This window comes from Cherax quadricarinatus, chromosome 61 (assembly GCF_038502225.1).
Source record: "Cherax quadricarinatus isolate ZL_2023a chromosome 61, ASM3850222v1, whole genome shotgun sequence".
NCBI classification, from domain to species: domain Eukaryota; kingdom Metazoa; phylum Arthropoda; class Malacostraca; order Decapoda; family Parastacidae; genus Cherax; species Cherax quadricarinatus.
In genome coordinates this window covers 18,996,789-19,014,401 of record NC_091352.1, presented here as the reverse complement: position 1 = coordinate 19,014,401, position 17,613 = coordinate 18,996,789, and the positions used below count along the sequence as shown (strand labels likewise).

Below are 17,613 nucleotides of genomic sequence, written 5' to 3'. Positions count from 1 at the left end.
AAATATCCGCAGATCACGACATGGATGAAATAATGAGAATATAATATAATGACCACCATCCAGTGGAAATAGAAAGCGAAGGAGACCACAAGAATATAGAATGTATAATAAAATAAAAGCATTAGAGAGAGGTGAGAGACAGACAGACCTAGGAGTCCTCATTGACAAACAAGAAATATCATATCACGACATGGATGAAATAATGAGAACCTCCTATCTCAGTTGAAAACCTAAACATGGACTTCCGATGTATGTTGAAAGAAAAGTTGTCCACAACATACGTTCGACCAAAATTATAATACACCACGGAGCTGTGGCGTCCCTACTTGAGAAAAGTACACAAGTTAGAAAAAGTTCAAAGAACCACATACATACGAAAAGACATGATGAGGAAGATGTTTTAGCACTACCAACAAGGAAAAATAATAGGGAAAACAGCTAGAAACAAGGAAGAAGAGGTGCCAAAGGTATGATAGAAAAATTTTCTTCAGAAAATGTTAGAACAAGGGAGTGACTTGTATGAGGAAACTTTAAAAAAATGTATGATTGATTAAATAGTATGGAAGAACCCACGATACTGCCTGTTACAGAGTCCATGGTGTTGATTCTTGCATACTTATGATACCACGAGCATATCTCTCCTCCTGTACATACAATTGATAATTGCAAATAATTAAGTACACACACACACACACACACACACACACACACACACACACACACACACACACACACACACACACACACACACACACACACACACACACACATCCGTCATACCCGTCTGGGAGCGTTCAGAAAGAGCCTAAAACCCACATCTAATAACATATGTAAAGACACTTGGAAAAAAGTCCAGTAGTTTGCAACAAGACTAGTCCAGTAGCTAAGGAAAATTAAATATTAGGAAAGACTATAGGAAATAAAACTTATGACAGTGTGGGAGGTATAAAACATTTAGATGAAATGATAGGGTGAACATGGGACAGGCTGTTCGAGAGGCGGAAAACGGGTACACGAGGGCACAGTTGAAAGTTGAAAGCAACTAGGAATCACAGGGATGTAGAGTGTATTGTGCTGTAGTAGGTTCGCCAGTCTTGTCCCGGCCCGGGTCTTTTCCAGATGGAGACCCGGCGTTGGCCTCCCGGATGGGGGGTGTCGCCGATGTAGAGTGGTATTTCTTCAGTCTCACGGTAATCAAGATGCGGAGTGACCTTGGTTACTCCGCAGGCCGCATACATCGCTCTTAAGGATTAGTATGAAGACCCAAGAGGAGAGGAGAGCGTGAAACTGCCCGGCCCTGCTAAGCGGCAGGGCCGGGAGCTGAGAACTGAACACTGCAATTATGAATGAGGGGTATTTGGTGAACGCGGCCTAGGGGACAGGAAAATACGAATAAGAAGCAAAAGAAGAAATAATGGAGTGCCTAGCAGGATAAGTAGCACGAGATATAGGATTAATTCATAGCCAAGAGGTGAGGAGAGTCCATCGTTCAACCACAGTTTTAGAGGCATAGAAGTAGCTGGGCATCAAGGATACAGAAGGAGAAAGGAAGTCAAAATAGAAGTGAGCAGAAGAGTTAGAAAGAAGAGATTAAGATGAGAGACAGTGACAATTTAAGAGCGATTGTGGTAAAAGTTACGACAGAAACAAAGCTTCTGTACTGACATGTAAGATGGGAGATGAGAGTAAGTGACCATATGTTAGTATTTACACTTTTTCAGGTCATTTACCTCCATTTTTGGAATAAACTACTTGAAGCCATCTAAGTGTTGTAATGATTTTCCTATAACTTGTTTATATCTGCTATTGCAATTTATCTCTCAGAAATAGTGTCTTAGATCATCGTAGTTTTCGGTCGTATTTACCAGCACCTTGTTTCCAATGGTCTCTGGCCTAATGGAGTTATAATGCATTTCTTCATGTTTTATAGTGAATGTTTGGTCAAGTATTGACAGTGTCTTGTTTTCTCTCGCTCGACTCGCTTCATTGAGGAATTAAACTGGCCGTCTATTTACCGTTCCAGCCTCGTAGCTTAACAATCTCTTTCTTTATAGTTAACCTCTCTCCTTACCCTGTTTTTGTTGGCTTTTTAGGATCTCTTTTTTCTTAATAGTTTCCTAAGTTTACCGCGTAGTTTGAAGCCTATTCTTTACAATTCATAATTCTCCCGTGTGTTGTTAAACGCTGGACTGTGTTTACACAAGCGCAAGTTTTCCTTCTTGGTTCTTCATTTATGTCAATAGAATTTCGTCAGCATCAACATTTGAGATTTATTTCTGTAGCTTGAAGTGATTATTTTGTCAAAACCGAAAAGCCTTCCATATATATTTTTCATTTTCTATTGGAGTGGTTTTAAATTATTTAAATTCTACATATTTTTTCAGTTTTGTGATAGTTGCAATGTCAGGTTTCTTCTCGTATATGTCTCATAATTCTAATACTTTTTTTGAGATTTTTCAGTATATATTAGTATATAAAATTTTGACTTTGTCTGTTTCTATTTTCTTTTACACTTGTTTTGGTTTGGTATTTAACTTCTCTTTTCTTCAAAAATCGCAGAGCCTGAGGATGCAGCTTCATTACTCTGTATAAAAAAAGAAAATTCTTTTCTTTGTAAATCTCTCCATACTTTTGCTAATTAACAGCAACAAAAAAAATACTTTAATGTGTCTCCTTCTTTGTACAGCTTTGATGTGATATATCAGTGCAGGCTAAGTTTTTAGTGTCTTTAACATTTTTTCAACAATTCTTCCTTACGTTTAACCTGTGTGAAAGTTAAACGTAACGTTGTGTGTGTGTGTGTGTGTGTGTGTGTGTGTGTGTGTAAGCACCTCGGGAGAAAGGAAGATACCCTTGAGTAGTGTACCAAAAGCCGTCTTTAAAGTAACAAATTTATTCATCTTGAATTCTGGTTTCGGGGCGTTGGCAATAGTGAAAAAGAGAAGGTACGAGTTTCTGAAGGATGGAAGGGTGGGGTGAGGTGATGGAGGAGGCGGGGGAGGGAGTTGGTAGAGGTGGAGTTGATGAAGGAGACTGGGGGGGGGGGTAAACTTGGTAGAGAAGGTGGAGTTGATTAAGAGGAGGAATTGATGGAGAGGTATTGGGGGATAGTGTTGATAATAGAGGGAGGCGAGGATAGACGAGAATAGACAGGGGGAGTTAATAGTTGAAAGGGGATGGGGAAGTTGAGGAAGGGGGAAGATGGTGGTTAAGAGACGAGGAAGTTAACGATGGAGAGTAGTGTTTGCCTTTGTTTACAATCGTGTCATTACGATTTCGTAAGTCGGAACAAAAATTGTTTCCCTGTTATATTCCATCACACAGAATGGGTTACATACATAGTGTTGAGGTTTGTCTGCCTGAGCTGAGAGACTTCAGTATTATCAGCCTGATCTGAGAGACTTCAGTATTGTCAGCCTGAGCTGAGAGACTTCAGTATTGTCAGCCTGAGCTGAGAGACTTCAGTATTGTCAGCCTGAGCTGAGAGACTTCAGTATTGTCAGCCTGAGCTGAGAGACTTCAGTATTGTCAGCCTGAGCTGAGAGACTTCAGTATTGTCAGCCTGAGCTGAGAGACTTCAGTATTGTCAGCCTGAGCTGAGAGACTTCAGTATTGTCAGGCTGAGCTGAGAGACTTCAGTATTGTCAGCCTGAGCTGAGAGACTTCAGTATTGTCAGCCTGAGCTGGGAGACTTCAGCATTGTCAGCCTGAGCTGGGAGACTTCAGCATTGTCAGCCTGAGCTGGGAGACTTCCGTAGTGTCAATCTTGGTTTCCAGTCATCCTTCCCTCTCCTCCAGTTTTTATAACCTTGTAGCTGTTAAAGTTGAGTTCAAGCAACCACTTGTGTGACCATTCCTACAGTTCGTCTAGGGCCGCTCGTGATCTGTTATTGTCCTCTCCAGTTTTGTTTTCTCCTCATTAACTTCACATCGTCCGCGAACAGGGATACATCAAAATATTTCTACCGGCATGTTAACCTATAGCAGTAGTACTGCTCCTAGTGGAACCCCACTTATAATACCTGCTGGTTTTGATACCACTTGGTCTCAGTCTCTTGTGTATTGTTAGTTAAGACACATATGCAACAGTTAGGAATCTTTTCGAAACGTTTCGCCTACACAGTAGGCTTCTTCAGTCGAGTACAGAAAAGTTGATAAAAGCAGAAGATACTTGAAGACGATGTAATCAGTCCATCACCCTTAAAGTTTTGAGGTGGTCAGTCCCTCAGTCTGGAGAAGAGCATTGTTCCATAGTATGAAACAATATGTGTATTCTTGTGTATTCTTGCAGTGCAAAAATATTAAATCCACCGGTACTTCATCCAAGTTTCACTAACGTTACCTTGTCATAGAGCTCAGCCAGGTTAGTAAAACTGGATTTACCATCTCTGGACCATAGATAAATGGTTCAGAGAACCGACAGGATGATAAATTAGACATTTATACAACATTTGGGTATCTTTATTGTGGAAACGTTTCGCCACACAGTGGCTTCATCAGTCCAGTACTGGACTGAGGAAGCCACTGGTTGGCGAAACGTTTCCACAATAAAGATACCGAAAGTGTTGCACAAGTGACTAAATCATCATCATAAAACTGATTTTCTACGAGTGCTCTTTACTCATCTGATTATTTTCATTACATAATATGCATGTCATTGACACTGGCCTGAACCTTGAAGCTATTTCTCAGTCTGCATTTTAAAATATTGTTTTCGCACACTCGCGGAAAAGAGAAGACAACCAGCGAGTATGCACATACACCCACGAGCTCGGGCGTACACGCACATTGAGTGTGTACACATACGTATGTATGTGTCCATGTATGCATGAGCATTACCAGGTGTTTATGAGTTGTTTGTTACTTTGACGTGGGCGTCAGTGTATGATAATTCGGCAGAGAATGTTTTGAATGTTGGTGTTTGTGCGTTTACGATTCAAGATTCTGTTGTGTGTGTGTACTCACCTAGTTGAGGTTGCGGGGGTCGAGTCCGAGCTCCTGGCCCTGTGTGTGTGTGTGTGTGTGTGCGTGTGTGTGTGCGTGTGTGTGTGCGTGTGTGTGTGTACTCAACTAGTTGTGGTTGCAGAGGTCGAGTCATAGCTCCTGGCCGCGCCTCTTCACTGTCTCTACTAGGTCACTCTCAGTACTCCATGAGCTTTTTATACCTCTTCAAGGTGTGTATGGATGCTGCCTCCACTACATCACTTTCCAGCCTATTCCACTTCCTGACAACTCTGTGACTGAAGAAATACTTCCTAACATCCCTGTGATTCATCTGAGTCTTCAACTTCCAATTGTAACCTCTTGTTGCTGTGTCCCATCTCTGGAACATCCTGTCTCTGTCCACCTTGTCGATTCCTGTCAGTATTTTATATATCGCTTTCATATTTCCCCTGTCTGTGATCCAGTGTCGTCAGGTCGGTTTCCCAGCCTCTCCTCGTAGGACATGCCCCTTAGCTCCGGTGCTAGTCTCGTTGAAAACCTTTCTACTTTCTCTAATTTCGTTACGTGCTTGGCTAGGCGTGGGTTCCAAACTGGTGCTGCATACTCCAGTATGGGGCTGACTTACACGGTGTACAGGCTCCTGAACGATTCCTTACTGAGATGTCGAAATGCTGTTCTTAGGTTTGCTAGGCGCCCATATGCTGCACTGTGTGTGTGTGTGTGTGTGTGTGTGTGTGTGTGTGTGTGTGTGCGCGCGCGCGCGTGCGGGCGTGCATTTTGTGCCCTGTCATAGCTACTCTTGAAACTGTGTATCGAGCTTTTCTCTAGCTTCCTCATCTAACTCAACCTTCTTATTTACCACATTGACAAAGAATTTTTTTTCTGAACACTCCTTTGATTCAACTGTGTCTTTAATATCCATTTATGGTCTTTCCACTCTGTGCCTTGCATTCAAATAGTTTGTCGTTATCTACTCTATTAAATCTTCTGAGTATTTTGTATGTCATAATCATGTCTCCCTTAGTCTTTTTCTAAACTTGTCAGGGTCAATTCCTTGAGTCATTACTTAATCTCCTTCAGCTCTGGGACTAGTCTTGTTGCAAATCTCTGGACCTTCTCTAGCTTTCGTACATGCCTGACCAGGTGGATTCTCCTTGCTTGTAATGCATACTCAGTGACAGTCCTGACATGTGTACAGAATCCTAAAAGAGTCATTATCGTGACTTCTGAAAGTAGTTCTAAGATTAGCTAACCTCGCAATTGCTGCAGATGTTTTGTAATTTACGTGCATGTCTGGCAATATGCTGGGTGTGATGTTCAATCCAAAATCTTCCTCTTTGAGCGATTATTGTGGTTTCTCGCTCCTAAGCTGTATGGCGTTTATACTCCTTTCTCTTCCCTTAATTTTTATGACTTGCATTTGTATGGTCTAAACTCCAGAAACCACCTCTTTGACCACTTTTGTAATTTGTCTAAGCTTCTTGTAGTTTGTCTTAACCCACTGCCATTTTTATTCTTCCCATTAGCTTTAAGTCATCGGCAAACATTGATACACAGGATTCAGTCCCCTGTGGCAGGTCATTGACATATATTAAGATCGCAATGGTCCTAGTACTAACACCAGGGAATTGCTCTCATTATACTTGCCCATCCTGAAGCGTCTGTCATTACCATCACCCTCAGTCGTCTGTTAATTGGATGTTTATTGATCCATTGTAGCCCTTTACAGTCTACCTCTGCCTACTCCTCTAGTTTGTGAAGCGATCTCTGGTGTGGTGCAGTGTCACATGTAAATAAATGGGTCAGAGATCCGACGAAATGTGAATTTGATACTTTTGCAACACTTGGGTATGCTTATTATGGAAACGTTTCGCCAACCAGTGGCTTCTTCAGTCCAATATAGGGAATTCTACGCCTAATTAACATGTAGGCATGAACTACTTCCACCTGCGCATTTATCCAGTGTGACACCTCCCTACGACTGCTTCACCTCACCTCTTTACAGTATATAAGCTCATTCGCATATATGCTGTATTTTTCAAGATTGCTGGACTAATCACATCGACTCCAGGCTGAGGGATTGAATACCTTAAACTCCATTTGATTTTCAACCATTCTTCTGAGGAAGCCACTGTATGGTTTTCACAATAAAAATATCACAATGTCAAATGTTTTCTTGCAGTCAAAAAATATACTGTTGACCCATCCTTGTCTTTCTTGTTTGATCTCTGTGATTCTGTCATACATCTCCAGTTGGTTAATAAGGAAGGACTTACTTTTTCTAAATCCATGCTGATTTTCTTTAAAAAAGTCTCGCCTCTCAAGGTATTCAACTAACCTTGTTTTGATTATCTTTCCCAGTACTTTGGATAGAATACAGCTCATTGACACTGGCCTGTAATTCAGTGCGTCGTGTATGCTCCCTTGGTTGCTTATTAGACTACATTTGCAGTTTTTAAGCTCTCCAGTAGTTTCCTTGTCTTTAATGATTTACTGCAAATCTGTGCTGTGTGTGTGTGTGTGTGTGTGTGTGTGTGTGTGTGTGTGTGTGTGTGTGTGTGTGTGTGTGTGTGTGTGTGTGTGTGTGTGTGTCCGTCGGTCCGTCCGTTCGTCCGTCAGTTCGTACGTCCAAGTTGTTCTCGAGAACGGAAACATTATTCCTAGCCGCATGAGCCTCGTCATACCTACCCGATAAAACTGAGAATGGAAGCTGCTTGCATCACTTCCTCATCCAGATCATTGTACTTCCTTGCCACCGACACACTGAAACCTTTCTTACATCCCTCTGACCTAGTGGCTTTAAACTGCCATCTATGCCTCGTGGTTCCAAGCCCCCCCCCCCCTCTTTTTTTTTTAATAATCCTCTCTGTCTTTTTATCAGGTCCTCTGAGTTATCATATCATATATATTCTTTACTAGGTCATGTAGTGCATAATTTAGTTCCTTTTGTAATCGTGTATTTTTCCCTGTCTGGATTGTCTCTAGTATGTAAATGTTCATTGAAGTGAGGGCTCCATGCTGGTGTTGCATACTCTTAAATATGTCTGACGTACCTCATGTACAGGTGTGTGTGTGTGTGTGTGTGTGTGTTTCCTATTCGTAAACTTATGTCGGTTTCTGGAACTGACCCTCCTCCTTTAGCCTTATTAATTAGTCATTTACGAACATCTACCTTCTTGTGTACCTGTACGTTTTCTTTCTTGGTCCGTCACTACTGGGACGACCCTTGCCTTTCAACACTGCACGAACCCGGTGTAACATTGCCTGAATTAGGCGGAGAATGGTTAAGCTGGCCTCGGTGACTACCCTGCTAAGCTGCCTTGAACTCATGATTCCAACTTCAGGTTGTGGCTTCAGCTTCCGCGCCTCTTCATCCAGCCAATGAGTATCATATGTTCTAAGTTTCCAGGTCAACCAACCTGAATAATGTTTAGGTATTCTAATTACTTCAGATCTTGAGTTGGAAGTCCTCATCCAGGAAGAACTTTTACACGCTCGAAACTGATTTACGATATTAAGTTAAAATACGCTGGGGTCCCTACACAAATAACTCGCACATAGAATGTAACTTATAACGACGTTTCGTCCGACTTGGACCATTGATTAGTCACATAAGCACGAAGGAAAGGGAGCTCCCTTCCCTTCATGCTTCAGTGTGACTAGTAATGGTCTAAATCGGACCGGAATGTCGTCATAAGTTTCATTCTGTGTGCAGGTTATTTGTATATTGTACCAGTCACGGTACTGTGCCTTTATATTCTTCACACAAGGATGCCATTCCTTACAGGATCAATTACCAGATACCTGCTGCCGGTGGGTGCTTCGTCACGGGGAGGGAGCGGGCATAAAGGGGGCGACAACTGCTGCTTGTTGTTATACCGCTACTTGTTCCTTGTTTTACTGCTACTTGTTCCTTGTTATACTGCTTCTTGCTCCTTGTTATACTGCTACTTGTACCTTTTATTGCTATTTGCTATGAGGAATAATTTCTATAAAGTATATCTTCTGTTTACTCCAGAATCTTTTTAATACTCAGAGATTTCACCCAAAAATCTTTCAACAACTAAACGACACATGTTCACCTGCGCTAAGTTAGATTTCATCTGATAAGATTAGATTTTGTCAGCGAAGCAGCAGATTTATTGTTCACTCTATGCCAGTCCTGTGGACGTTAGCGTAGGAGAGTAAGGATACACAGAAGGCCTAGAAACAAGACCCCGGAAGAGTCAACAGGAGATCATCTGGATTTCATCTGGCCGCACCTAAAACACACAACTGAAAAAAAAATAGTTGAAAGTACAGCAGTTCAGGGCCTTTCCCGGAGTCTCCTTCAGCGAGGGTGCAAAAAAAACCTGTTCTCTCTTCTCCATAATGTCACCTGCTTCCCACAGCAGCAGCCTCTGACCCCGTGACTCCTCTCAACCCTGAGTAAACTTGAGCAGCCTTCTCCTCCTCGTCATCATCCCCACCTGTGTCCTGACCACGGGGTCTGTCCGTACCTTGTTGATTCATTGCTTCTGGTAGCTGCCTGTGTTCATTCCATGGAGTAATGTGTACTATACTGGCTCCCTTACCTTCGTGTGTTAGTGTGTCTAGTTAATGGTCCACGTCGGACCAAAACGTCGTCATTAGTTTCTTTCTCATTTGTGAGGGTAATTTGTGTAGAGTAAGTAGAACATGTGACGTAGATAGTGAAAAGCAAGGGCAACTTGGGCGTAATAAGATAGCATTGTATCAGCATCCGTGGCCCCCGACTATTCAACATCACTCCAGAAGATATCAGTAACACTGCTGGGACAAGTGTAGAAGTCATCAAGAGGAAACCGGACAAGTATCTTCGCCAGATGCCAGATCAACCAGGCTGTGACGGATATGTGGGTCAGCGGGCCACCAGCAGCAACGGCCTGGCTGATCAGGCAAGCACCAGACGAGCCTGGCCCATGGTCGGGCTCTGGAAGTATAAAAACCCTCGGAACTCATCAAAGGTAAAGGTAGATAGAACTTGTGATAAAGAACAGTGAGAGAGAAGGTGAGGGGGAGAATAGTGAGAGAGAGAGAGTTGACGGTGAGGAAGAAAGTTGACAGTGAGGGAGATAAGGCTGGCAGTGAGTGGAAAGGATGAGGCAGAGAGTGAGAGAAGGAGAGCAGAGAATGAGAAAGGGAAGAGAGTGATAATGGAAGTGAGGGAAGGAGGAAGAGAGGAAGGGTGACGAGTAAAGGTGGGAACAGGGAGTGAGGGAAGGAGATAGGAAGGATGAGCAAGGAGGGAGAGAGGAAAGGATGGAGGGAAGGGAGGCAGAGAGTGAGTGAGGGAGGGAGAAAAGGATGGAGGGAAGGGAGGCAGAGAGTGAGGGAGGGAGAAAAGGGATGCAGAGAGGGAGGGAAGGGCCCAGGGGGGTCAGAGTGAGGGAAGGAAGGCAGAGTGGGATGGAAGGGGCCAGGGGGGGGGTCAGAGAGCGAGGGAGGGCGGGAAGGGAGGCAGAGAGGGAGGGAAGGGGGGGTCAGAGAGAGAGAGAGAGAGAGAGAGAGAGAGAGAGAGAGAGAGAGAGAGAGAGAGAGAGAGAGAGAGAGAGGGAGGGAGGGAGGGAAGGGAGGTAGAGAAGGAAGGGAGGTAGGGAGAGAGGGAGGGAGGGAAGGGAAGTAGAGAGGGAGGGTAGGGGGTGAGGGGTAAGAGAGTGATAGTAAGAGGTATCACCCCGGGAGGCTGCGTGCACCGGGATGACCACTACTGCCACCTTCTCGCTGGCTCTGCTCATTACCAGTGCCGTGGGAACACACTATTGCTTTTTTTCAGTAGTATGGACGGTGTAGAAGACCATGGGAAAGTCCCAACCTAACTCAACACTACTTTTTTCACCCCAAGAAATGCTCTCGTAAATGGTATATTAATTCTGAAAAGGTATCGTGTGTGGGGAGACAAGTTCAGGATTTTACCGAATTAATTAATGTGCCAGTGTTTTAATATATAGTGTTCTCGTGCATTTTCTGATTTAGAATAAGTTTGAAAGACTTTGGTTTGCATACAAATGAATACTTCAATTTCATGGTATACTCTTGCCTTTCCCAGAATAGCATAGTGGGAATGACACTGATTTACGTGTACACGTCTTGCGTTTCATTGCATAGTCGTGTATAAGATGCTAAACTGTGATGTTGGGATGCACATGTGCAGATTAAACTACTATGATGTTTCCTGAATGTGTGAAAAAGATTGTCGTATCTGATATTTCCTGAGCGTGTGTGAAGATGATTGTTGCTTGTATCTGATGTTTCCTGAGTGTATGTGAAGACGAGTGTTGCTCGTACTTGAAAGGCTGATCAACACATTTTTTGAGGTAAGTGCTGAGTCCACCGCGCACACTTCTTTTTTTTTTTCACCATTTTCATAACTTTCGTCATATATCTCACCATCATCACACTACTCACAACCCTCACTATTACAGTCATTCTTATCTCAAAAGGCAAATAACTGCTGGCAACTTGAGGGGAAAGGGATTTATGTTTATCGGAGACATTTCGGTCTTTAGGCCCTGGATATTTCCGTACGAGGACTGAAACGTCTTCAACAACGTTAGCTTAAGTGAATGTTTTTGTGTCCATTTCCAATAATCATAGTCATCATCACACTCCCCCCTAATCACTATTTCTGTCAGTATCATCATTACTCTCGTTGTTTTACCATTTCTCACCATTATTCTTAGTATTATCATCTCACCATTATTCTCAATATCACCATCTCTCACCATCAGTACTCTTCATCACCATCACATTCATTACGACTGTCATTAGCCCAGATAGTTTATTCTAAGGTTGTATTTAGGCTGTTTTTGAGAGAGAGGAAGTTCAATAGAGTAAGCCTTCTTATAAATCAGTTTTTTGACACAGAGGAAGTCGAGTAGAGTAACCTCTTATAAATCTATTCCATGCAGTTAAATTTTTGTTCAAATACAATTGAAAAAATTCATCCATTATTGAACAGTTCGTACTACGATATATATTTTTTCAATCACATGTACTAATAATTGCATTATATAGAGGAAGTTAGATATTGATTGTTATGGTAATCTTGAATCTCTCATTACTGAGGCTGAATACTTTTCACTGTATCTCACTGTTTTAGTATCCGCTTTCGGACACTGTAACATCACTGCTGTCATTGAGCACTCCACTGACGCTCAACACTCTCCTCTGATGGTATAGTGTCTGCACTCACATATCTCACTACTGAGTGAAAGTGAGCACATTATTTAGTACCAGTAATTATGAAAAAATGTGGTCAAGAATGTTTAGTACTGGAAGGCTGGGGGAGGAGAGTGAGTGATGAGCTCCAGCTCCTGGTTCCCACTCTTTACTCTCGGCTGACACAAAATAGTCTTAACCTTTCTATTCTGAACGCCTGTATAGAGTCCACTTACCTGGAGGTTACCTGGAGGTTATTCCGGGGATCAACGCCCCCGCGGCCCGGTCCATGACCAGGCCTCCCGATGGATCAGGGCCTGATCAACTAGGCTGTTACTGCTGGCCGCACGCAGTCCGACGTACGAGCCACAGCCCGGCTGATCCGGCACTGACTTTAGGTATCTGTCCAGCTCTCTTGAAGGCAGCCAGGGGTTTATTGGCAATTCCCCTAATGCTTGATGGGAGGCTGTTGAACAGTTTTGGGCCCCGGACACTTATGGTGTTTTCTCTTAGTGTACCAATGGCGCCCCTACTTTTTATTGGCGGCATTTTGCATCGCCTGCCCAGTCTTTTACTTTCGTAGGGAGTGATTTCTGTGTGCAGATTTGGGACCATTCCTTCCAAGATTTTCCAAGTGTAGATTATGATATATCTCTCCCTCCTGCGTTCCAACTAGTACAAGTCAAGTGCTTCCAAGCGTTCCCAGTAGTTAAGGTGCTTGACAGAACTTATACGTGCAGTAAAGGATCTCTGTACACTCTCTAGATCTGCGATTTCACCTGCTTTGTATGGAGATGTTAATGTACAGCAGTATTCCAGCCTAGAGAGAACAAGTGATTTGAAAAGGATCATCATGGGCTTGGCATCTCTCGTTTTGAAAGTTCTCATTATCCATCCTATCATTTTCTTTGCACGTGCGATCGTGGCACTGTTGTGATCCTTGAAAGTGAGATCCTCAGACATTACTACTCCAAGGTCCCTTACATTATTTTTCCGCTCTATTGTATGGCCGGAGTCAGTAGTATACTCTGTTCTAGTTATTATCTCCTCCAGTTTTCCATAACGGAGTAGTTGGAATTTGTCCTCATTGAACATCATATTGTTTACCGTTGCCCACTGGAAAACTTTGTTTATATCTTCTTGGAGGTTAACGGCGTCCTCAGCAGATGACAGCCTCGTGCAGATCCTAGTATCATCCGCAAAGGATGATACGGTGCTGTGGTGTATATCTCTGTTTATGTCTGATATGAGGTTAAGGAATAAGATGGGGGCGAGTACTTCGACTGTATAACTGCTCATTTCATTCCACTTCTTAACCATTCTTAAGGTCAGTTTTTTTTTTTTCCCTCCTTGCGTCCCTGTGGCTTATTATTGTGAGTAGTTTCTAAACATCCTGTTTCAGGAGACGTGTTGGTGATAATGGTTATTCTCTGGTGTTTCTTTTGTCTTTGGCTGTTTCCTTGAGCTCTCTCTCTTCCCGGTGAGTTCTCGGTTTCGTTTCTCCCATCTCCGAGTTTCATATTTTTGTTTTTGTTAAGGTTGCATTCCAGGACTCATTCATCTGACGACTTCTGAAGGCTCTTCAGATCTTCTTTCAGACTTCTTTCATCCTCTTTAGTTTGTATTTTTCTCATTATCTTCATATCATTCGCAAATACGGATATATACCGTATTTTTCGGCATATAAGGCGAGCTTTTTTTTCCACAAAAAAAGTCTTGAAAATCGCCCTGGGTCTTTGATGTTCAAGGTCAGGGTCAGTGGTAGGCTTAGGACTACGCTTTTTGCAATTGTTTACTAATGTTACGTTACAACTGCTTGCAAACATCTTATTTCTCGTATGAACATGCGCCTTATATGCTGGAAAATACGGAAGGAGCTCTAGCCTGTCTTTCTGTTCTTGTAAAAGTGTTTTCTAACCTCTCTGTGAACCCCTTGGCTTAGTTTTTCAACTGTCTCCTCTCGTTTATGTTTTTTTTTTTTGTCTCAGGCTAAAGTCTTCTGGGTTTCCTCATTTTTTCTGGGTATTTCATATATTGTAATAATAATAATAATGATAATAATATAGTTTGTCTATCAGTTTGTGTGTTGTACCGCGTCTACGATATTTTAACAATTGAGGAATGTGTAGACCACACATCCCTCTCTTTCCTATGAGATTTCTGAGTCTCGCAAAGACTTCCATTAGGTTCGTGAGACAGGACATAGCTTCTCAGAAGTCGTGTTGCTGTTCTGTGATAAATCATTTCCTCTGTGTTCTTCTGGTCTCCTTATAATTCTCTGGTCAGGAATATCGATCTGCAACACTTTGTTGCCTGCCTATCTCCTTCCTTGAAAACTAGAAGTACGTTTGCTGTGTCCATCAATTTGTTAAAGACTGGGCAAATGTTTTTTCACATTGTTGTCTACCATTTTTTTTTATCTAGGTTGAGGTAGAGAAACTCCATACATGGACTGCATAGTAAAGAGGCTGAGGGATTCAACACCCTTAGCCTTTATACTGTGAGGAAATGGCTACCTCGTCTATCTATCTTTGCTTTGAATTGATAAAACCCCTAGGAACCAACTACGGCGGTCTCGATAGAAGACATGAGGCCTGGAGCTGGAACTCTACAACTGCAGCATCGGGAAAGTACACACACTCAGATGCATTGGCCGAGTGTACAATGCCAAATTGCTTGAAATGTGGTCGTAGAGGCTGATACCATACACAGCTTAAAGAAAAGTACGTATGAAAGATCCCTGGGAATTAGGAGTTTTTTGACCCGACCCGATGCGGGCCCAGTAACGGAGTACAACCCCGCAAACCACGTCTACGTCGGTATATATAGGGTGGATACACATACATCCGGAGGCGGTCGGGTCAAAACACGACGGCCACGGGAGAAGTCCGGTAATGAGCAGGTGGCAGAATACGGTTGTCACGATCCGTGTGTGTGTGCTGGGTAGTGACCAGAGATCAGGTATCGCGCCCACCATCACACCGCCCGGAGTAGCCACTACCTGCACGCTCCCACGCCCACCAGCGACGCCCACACGCACACATCAGCTCACCTGGGAACGTCTCCAAGACGGCTTCCTGAATTTCTTAGCCACTTAGTGCCAATGCGACTCCCAGAAGGGTCTCAGGTGTGTGACCTGGATATTGTCCACACGTTATATATTAGATGTCAACATCATAGTACAGTTGTATAACCCTGAAGGATTTATTAGCGTTTTTCATGAATAATAATAATAATAATAATTACAAAATATGAATAACTGAAGTGTAATAAACACTTGTCAGTGGTCAGTAATGGAGACAGAAACTCAGGAGATTAATTAATCTATTTCGACCCCCTTCTGCTGAAGAGGGTCCTAGAACGGGGGTCGAAATATACAGATAAATTAATCTCCCGAGTTTGTCTCCATGTGGGTTATTATTGAAAAAAAAACTGGAATTTAAAATGCAAAATACAAAACTCGTAAATATAAAATGTACAATACAAAATGAATCAGAGGAAATTCGAATTGAAAAATCTTAAGTACCTCTTTATAGACATTACGTGCTAGTGAAACCCGTGTTTATAGATGTGATTTCCAGCACTGATGCTCAGGAAGATTGTCGCTTATATAAGCGACAATCTTGATGCCTGTACTTCAGATTTTAGACTACGGTGCTCGTCACCAACTCCAAGGCTAAGGGACTAATTACCTCGTTTTATGTATACAGTTATACAGTCTTCACATTGTCCTTGAATTTGTATTGATAAAGCCACTGGATGGCGGAACGTCAACAAATAAAAAGACCCAGATGTTGCACATGTATTTAATTCTTCATCTTGCAGGTGTTGTATACCATTCATGTTCAATTATAGGTAAGCACACTAATTACATGGATACATACACACTTAGACTGGTAATGGGATGGTTCTGAGAATGAACATCACACCTGACCTGAATACTGAAACACACAAGAATATCACCAGCGTACACCTAACACACTTAACAATGTTCTTTACAAACCTGAAGAAGGATTCTTGGAGATAGCTATTTAACACTTGCCTAAGACAGATTCTCGAGTATACAGCATCAGTATGGAGCCCACACCTAGCCAGGCACATACCTAAGCTCGAGAAAGTATAGTGATTCGTTACCAGCCAGATACTGCAAGTGAAAGACATAAACTGCTAACGAACTTGATCTCATAGCTCTTGGAAAATTGCTAACGACATTATCACGACTTACAAAATATACTGGGTTACACACAGGAAGGAGACTGATTTTGAAATGCTTAACAATTCGCAAAACGAGCGAAATTATCTGGGAACTGGCTGTGGCTAAAATACTGTGCACTTTGATACAGAGTATGCAAGTTCGAATCCTGCTGTGGGATGCGAGATAATGTTTGTACTGGTGTGGGAAGAGCCCAGGGCAAGGAACACAAGTTCAAAATTAATGTAAACTTAACCAGATGTTAGATAACACTTTTGCATTGTTTGGAACTTAAAAGGAAAGGTATCAGGGAACGACATAATAGACGATGAATCCAAAGAAGATTTTAAAAACTATTTTAAAAGCTGATCCCGTTAGCTAAAGAGCTGGAACTTAACACTCACAAACTCAGCTTGGTGAACACATACAGCCAGACTTCCTTCTGCTTACTTACGTCTTCGCTGCTCGGTACAGATACAACATGGAGGTCGCATGATTGCTCCTAACACATTAATCCACACACGTTAATCAGTCAGGCACTCGTTATCTAACGTGTTATTCTTGGAAGCAGTGAACCCTCGTACTCGTCAAGTTCCAGATAGTAACGTAATGCACACAAGACTGACCACTGAGTTAACGTGTGGTAACGCGATGATAAATTTCTGGCAAAACCTCACTCTTCCCACGTCTGCCAAACTTCAGGCAGCTCGCTCAAGCCGTGTGAAGATGCAGAAGAGGCGGCTTCTTTCGTCTGCTGGGGTAGTTTTTCCTGACTAACCACGTCATACCTGCCAGGAACCGGGTAACAAAATCGTGTCAAGATGGTCAAGAGGTCCACGCCTGGTAATCATCTGGTATAGTTTTTTTTTCTAGCGGACTTTGCCCCTCCCCTTCCCTCTCTTCCCTCCCTCTCACTCTCCTACCAAATTAGGTAACTAAAGCGTGTGAAGATGGTCAGAAGGCTGGACCCGCTGGTGGTGGGACACAGCTGTACGCTAAGGGTCATTCTGCTCCTGTTGCTGCTGACACTGCTGCTTTTGCTGATCCTACTGCTCCTGTTGTTGCTGTCCATGCTACTGCTTCTGTTGCTCATGTTGCTGCTGCTACTGTTGCTCTCGTTGCAGCTGCTACTGCTGTTCCTGTTACTGCTGTACTAATGTTTCTACTGTGAAGATGCTTCAGAGGTATGTAGGATGTCTGTCGGAAAAGTTTGTTGGAATAGGAGCCAGTCTTAAAGAGAGACAAACAGATACAGTCAAACAAGACAAAGTCAAACAATAAGACAGAAAGCCAAACAA

At 42.7% G+C, this 17,613-nt stretch overlaps 1 protein-coding gene across 1 annotated transcript in view; it reads left to right on the top strand.

Annotated features, from left to right (window-relative positions):
- Window positions 1-17,613, top strand: part of Delta (neurogenic locus protein delta) — a gene marked incomplete at its 3' end in the record, with an annotated part of 1,152,245 nt that overhangs the window by 740,093 nt on the left and 394,539 nt on the right.